The sequence below is a fragment of the Saccostrea cucullata genome, unplaced genomic scaffold (genome assembly GCF_032062105.1).
Source record: "Saccostrea cucullata isolate Sc308-1 unplaced genomic scaffold, CSIRO_AGI_Scuc_v1 ctg9836, whole genome shotgun sequence".
NCBI classification, from domain to species: domain Eukaryota; kingdom Metazoa; phylum Mollusca; class Bivalvia; order Ostreida; family Ostreidae; genus Saccostrea; species Saccostrea cuccullata.
Window position 1 is genome coordinate 21,731 of NW_026934446.1, and position 7,377 is coordinate 29,107.

Below are 7,377 nucleotides of genomic sequence, written 5' to 3' on the forward strand. Positions count from 1 at the left end.
GAGGTGGGATAAGTCATTAACATTATAGGCGACTGTATGTCAGATTTCCAGCCTACCTACATTAGACACGTGATTACCTTTAACATAAGCACCGTCTACACACGTGATAACCTTTAACATAAACACAGTCTTCACACGTAATTACATTTAAAATAAACACCTCCTATACACGTGATTAAGTTTAACATAAACACTGTCTACACTCGTAATTACCTTTAACACAAACACCACCTACACATGTGATTACCTTTAACATAAACACTGTCTACACACCTGATTTCCTTTAACATAAACACCGCCTACAGTGAGGATCGTCATACTTGATACAAGATGGATGACAGTCATGTCTCATCGGAGGACAGTACGCTACAATGTACAACAAAATAAATCAAAAATGAGGACAATACGCTACAATGTAAAACAAAGATGGCAGTACGCTACAATGTAAAACAAAATAAACCAAACAAAACGGACAAGACGCTACAATGTAAAACAAAGTAAAACAAAGAAGAAAAAACGAGTACAGTTCGCTGTTATGTAAAGCAAAAAAAAAGATCAAAGATATGCATTCAGTGTGAAATATTCCTAAATTTTCATACATTGACATAGAATTAAAGTCCATTTACAATTTTATCTTAATTTGATTAGGTCGGTCAACACCTTCTGGATCTTACCACTTCCGCTGCCGCTAATTCCAATCACGCGCCCGTTGCTGTAAACAGTTGATCCGCCACTGATTCCGTAAGGAGTCCCACCATGGCCTCCCCTGGATCCACCACTTCCAACAGAACTGAACCCTGATCCGCCACTGATATAACCAGATCCACCCGTCAGTACATTCATGATAACACCACCTGAACTACCGCTAGAAGAACCTGAAAAATCAATCATAATATATATTATAATTATGTAAATAGATTTCAGACAGTTATATGCATTCCGTAAAATTATAATTTTTGGTTATTGCATGATAGTCTTTGGCGTATTAAATATTAAAAAAACATTTTGAGAAAAAGCCAATGGATATATTTGTCTTCCTCTAGAACAAAACACTTGTTACTATGATATACATCCAACATTATGGGAATCACAAGTTGATACTAGATTTGAAAATTATCTAAATCATGCATTATTTCGTTTTGTTTTCAGTTTTCAGATTGTAAAGTCTGAGTAGCGATTTTAAGACCGATCCTTCACTATATCTTCACCTGACACGTGACCTGACCAGCACGTGTGACTGCTATGACACTTCTGTGTTTGAGTGACAACCATGGTTTGTTTTTGTGGGCGTGGCCTGTCTACATATATCGGTATTCCGTTCTCCGTCGTGTCCGGTTTATGTATATATACTGTTTGTTTTTGTGGGCGTGGTCTGTCTACATATATCGGAATCCCATTTTCCGTCGACTCCGGCTTTTGTATATATACTTTCTGAGGTGTAGGTTTCTGGATGAAGTATGTATGAGGTTTCTCACATCCGTTACATTCCGTCTGTGTTCCTGGAGGAAAAAAAGTTAAGAGCAAATTTTTTCTTTTATTATTGAAAAGTGAGATTAATATGTAAGACTCCAAAGTCCGATGGTGACGCCAAAGTCCGATGGTCTCTCCAAACCCTGATGGTCTGCGCCAAAGTGCGATGGCTCGTTTCCTATGAGACGCGCGACGCTAAAGTGCGATTGTCTGACACGCAAAAGTCCGATGGTGCGGAGGAACAATTAACGTTTATGACGTCACAATATTACGACGTCATGATGTTATTCTACATTCAAAATCCACTGATTCAGTATTCGTCTCAGATACGTTTTTACGGATATTGCTTTTTGGAGTGATATGGGTTAGTACTTGAACAGTTAAGTGCTTCTTCGAGCACAACCGAGAGATTTTAAGGTTAGTCCTCGCACACTATTGGGCTGATTTAGATTAGTCCTGCACACATCTATGTTAGATAGGTTAGAGTTGATACTCATTGTTCGACTGATAAGTCTTAGTTTTGCACCTACATCTACAATACGAGGGTTTATCTTTGTATTTATGATATTTTGTATTTATTGATTGGCATGACGAGGCATCGAATTTTTACGCAGTAATACTATGACGTCATAGACGTTAATTGTTTTCTGCGCCATCGGACTTTGGCTTGTCAAACCATCGGAGTTTGGCGCAGACCATCGCACTTTGGCGTGACCATCGGGCTTTGGAGTCCCATCGCACTTTGGAGTCCTACAAATATAAAATATGTATTAGCATTTTTATATTTTAAGATTTACATACCTGTGACATACAAAGTTTCCTGCTGTGAGCGTGGTCTAACCTATGAAACAATCTGAGGCTTAATGGGCTCACAGTCATGACATTCGTTCGTACTTGTGACGTAAACAGTTTGTTTTTGTGGTCTTGGTTTTACGTAGGATACCATCTGTGGCGTGACGTCACAATCATGACACTCATTGTTACCACTGACATAAACAGTCTGCGTCTGAGGTCTAGGCTTTACATAGGACACCATTTGCGGGGTGACGTCACAATCAGTGCATTCAGTGCCTCCTGTGACGTAAACAGTTGTTTCAGGTGTTGGGGTCAGAAAATCAATATATTCACAGTTAATACATTGGTCTAAGATAAAATACAAAATTTCAAATTAGAAAAAATGTTGATTAGTCTGGAATAGAATTACAACAGCTCAAATAAAAAAAATGATGTTATAATTACAGTAAAACTCGCTTAGAACGAACACGGATATTGCAAATTTACGGATATAGCGAAGGTATCTTGGATCCCCAGCTATATAAATATAACGGATTCTTTATACGGATTTAATGCATTAGGGATATAGCTGTGTTTTTCTACAAAGCAATCTTTGAAATTGATTTGAAAACCATTTTCGTGTATATTCAGGCCTTGAAATATACACGGAGAAACGTGTGTTTACGTGACGTCACAATGAGACTGCAGCGACGTTGGTAAAATGCTAGCTCGCTTCATGAAATATGCATACGTGACATCTCTGTGTGATTTACACACCAATAACTCACACTAAACTTTAAAACATGCCTTACGTAATTTAACAGGTCTCGATGATTTCGTTATAACTGAGCTTTACTGTATAAGGCTTTTAGGCGACTTACCTGTTGTTTGTGTTTGCACGTAGCCCACCAAACATTCACAGGTAGGACAACCGTCCAATCCACACTTATAACCAACGTCACATGACGCAGGACAACTTAATGAGGTTGTACAATCCACTTTGTGTTGTATTACGACTTCATGTGTGGTGTACCCTATAATTTAGAAGGTCTGCTTTTCTCACAAATGCATTTTAATGTATATGTTCACCATGTATGTATTAAATTTGGAGTGTACAATATTTTTCAGAAATACATTTTACAACTAGTCATTAGCCCCATATGAATTCATGTATATAATAAAAAGACATAAATTTATGTAGCTTTATATTTTCAGTTTTCTGTTTTAAGAATTGAACTCCAATGTCCCTTTTCCTATCTGATCAGAACCTAATATAACCAACTGAGATTCACCCCTTGTTATTGCAGTATATATTTTTTTTATCAAGTTAGGAATGAAGATCGGGGCAGTTTTATACATATCCTTTCTCCTTTAATGGCATTATTCAGCATGATTTATCTGCATGTAATTTTTATCATTAATTTTCTGTATGTATCTCTGGTTCAATATTAACCTGAGGGTAGAGCACAATCACACGTAGGACACCCATCTGTTTCACATTTATATCCCACACTGCAGCCATAATTACAGGTCAGGCTAGGACATGTCAAGGTCAAGACCTGTTGAACTACATAAAAATCACAATGTTAAATATAACTCGGTAGGTTTTCGTAGCAAGTAAAAAATAAAACATGTACTGGAGGACGTTTATAGTGAGTAAGTGTATGATAGTTGTAATTAATTATATGCTTGTTTATAAGACTGAGTATTGCAGTGCTTGGAAAGAATTAACAACAGAAGTAATTAGAATGATATTCAATTTAGATTTACAATGTAGAATTTATTTTAAAAACAATAATTAAAGCGATCAAAAGATCCCACTCACTGTATGTTACAGAGGGCTTTGTACATATACACGTCCCACAGCCATCTTTTCCTGTTTCCCCAATCTGGTAGTTTGATCCGCACCTTTCTAGACAAATCTGTTCTGTTTGGCACTCTTTTGTCGGCGCTACGACGTACGTAGTTTGAGTGTTAGTTCCAGTTGATACACCAACAGAGGGGCAGATCCCACTGTTCCCTCCACCACCACCTATAAAACTTGATCCGCCAATAGTAGAAGACCCACCACTTACAGCTGTGGATCCGCCACCAGAAATACTAGATACGCTAAAGGGACTAGAACACCCTGTGAATCCGCCACCAGCTCCAACTGACCCACCGCCTACACCTGATCCACCACTCATAGATCCTGGGTGTATATTTAGTAAAGGATGAGGTGACTTGCGGCCCCTCGTATATTGACAAAAAATTAAATGTTTAAATTTTACTCAAATTTTTGTATGTAACTAATCAATGATATTTTTACATTTATAGAATACAATTTTTAACAAAAATAGAAACGTGATTTGAAAGATATAGATCTTTTATTGGGGTAGGGGTATCATGTTTACATTCAATTCCCATTGCATTTTAACCCCGCCCCACTCTTTGAAGCCCTTAAAATATACGAGCGCAGATAGGTACAATTTTCTCCTTTGGCTGGTCACTGTATTTTATTGAAACCTACCTATATGTGAAAGGAGAAAATTGTACCTAACTGCGCTCACATGTTAATTTTAAAAAAATTATAAAATCTGGTTGGCCTTTTCCATTATAAACAGATCGACGGAACTAGATTTTCTGACGTAATAATGAATTCATATGCTAATCGAGGCACAGGCGATTCTTTCTAACTGACCAATCAGCTAAATGAAATTCGTTACGAGTGAATTCCACAAAAATACTATGGAAACATGCTTGGAAGTTTACTGCTTTCCGATATTTTTTTTATGCATTTGAGTCACAGATTAGACACGGATCTACATATGTACCATTTCCGAGACCACAGTAAAATTTATATACAGTTACGAACAATTGATAGAATATACATGATATGTATACATTAGTTTAAAGTTTTGTAGCGTGTTTGGTGAGCAATTCGCTAGGTCTAAACGTATTCCCGAGTATCGGTGAATACTAGTTTCATGTGCATTTCTAGTCCTAAAAACCGTAAATACCAAAAATCCATGTGTATTATTTAGTATAAAGAGCATTAGCTGAGATTTATAAAAGTTTGAAATGTAGAAAAGGACAACAGGTAAATTGACCAAAACCACGTGTCTGCGATAAAATGTAAACGTAGTAAACCAGCATGTTTTGTTGTTCTGTCATCGGATTGGACAATGACTAAGTGCGAAATAATAACAATACCCATATAAGGTCTTCTCGAACACGCATATCCCTCTATTGTACTAAGACCCGCCCATTCTCTTGCCATAAAACAAAATATTTGCACAAACCTTGCCGAATTTAGCTGTGATAGGGTCTTAAAAATCAAAGATAATGCAGTATTCCTTATAATTAAGATGTGTCTGAACTATTGAAACTATTCAAAAGGCTTCGTATTTATTCACTCATATTTGAAAACTACCAACATCTTTGTAGATTAAACATAATTCGTCATGGAAAAAGGGGCCCCAGATAGCAGTTATGTCACCTCATCCTTTGTTAAATGATTAAGACAACGACATTCATTAACATTTTAAAAATTCTAAATATATGAATGGCTATAAGAAAGTTTCCTTAAGTGAAGGAACTTATTTGATAAGGTAAAAAATACCCTGAAATTGAGGAAAACACTAATTTAATATTCATTTCAACTTATAATCCTTATTTTTAACCTTTTTTTAAAATTAAAGAAAAGCCTCTGTTTTTTTTTTTTAAATAACAATCGAAAATCGAACTATGCATATAATACCTTAATGATAGCCAATAATATTTTGAAGAATAAAAGAGAAATAAAGCTCATTAAACCTGACATGGTGTTGCATTCACACGAAGGGCATCCGTCGGATTCTATAGGACCTATCGTGTGTTGTCCTTGACAGGTTGATTTGCATAGCTACATATGTTACAATATATCTTTACTCCACCCCTCAATTATCATTATTCGTATTTTATTACAGTTAACTTTTATTACACCCACAACTTTTATTGTTTAGATATCATCAACATTCAAGTTTAAAGTATAATTCCGTACATGTATGTTCTAAGGTCGATATGATGACTTTGTCATCAACTACAATTTATCAATCAGTCAAATGCTGACTGACGTCATTCACACTTATTGTTATTCCGTTATTTATAAGCTAAATTAACGACGTATTTCTTTCAATTTTTTTCCAATTCAGGACAAAGACCACACGGCAAGTGTGACCGGTCGACATGGGATGCTAACTTCTCGACGGAACCTGATCTAATCTCAGTTTTATAAGTCAGTGTTTCCTCTGCTCGTCAGTCAGTTGTCTAGGTTCATAGTGTTGATAATTTACTGGTTGTCTGTGTTTGTACTATAGATGATTTACCGGTTTTCTTAGATTGTACTATAGATGATTTACTGGTTATCTGGGGTTTACGGTTAATAGAGTTCGTATGGAAGGCCCTGAATGGTTGTCTTGGTCAATCATATAGAGTTTGAGAATTGAATTGCAGACTTCTAAAAAAAAATAATGGCGCAGTTAGTCGTTTCCAATAACTTGTTGCACACAGATACTTGATGATTGAACAATATAATTATTAATAATGTGAACGAAGCACCTAGGCAAAAATCATGTCTTTCACATGGTTAAAAGTAAATTACAAAGTGCTATGAAATTTGTGCATAAACTGTTTTTGTCTTTTAAAAAAAGAATAAGTAGCATTCAGTACCTAAACGTATCAGTGTCGACGACTATTTAGACATTGGATAGGAGCTGCAGCAATTGAAAAAGTGAAAACATCAGTCCTTTGGTTTGAGTCGAAGTAAACCAATGCTACCAGACAGCTGTCTTTTGTGAACCTAAAGAAGCAGAAGTGGCCATTCCTGACCCGACATATTGTCAACCAATTGAAAAGTTGTAAACATGGAGAACATAAAGACAAGTATTGGCAGAAGAAGACATAATACCAAATTTTAAAAGGTACAATACCACATTTTAGCGTTTGTCACTATGCTACTTTGTAAAACTACTGAAGAACTTATAATTATGACAAACTTATTGATTAGGAATTCTTTTACCTAATTTTATGAAAGACAGTTAGCATCTAAAATAGCATGTATAGCCTCATGACGGCTCAGTTATTTTTAGGTAAATAAAGAGGAGCGTGCTGTAG

General features: G+C 36.0%; 1 pseudogene; it reads right to left on the reverse strand.

Moving 5' to 3' along the window:
• Positions 1 to 283: 283 nt before the first annotated feature.
• On the reverse strand, positions 284 to 6,188 carry LOC134240766 (uncharacterized; annotated as a pseudogene).
• Between the last annotated feature and the right edge of the window lie 1,189 nt (positions 6,189 to 7,377).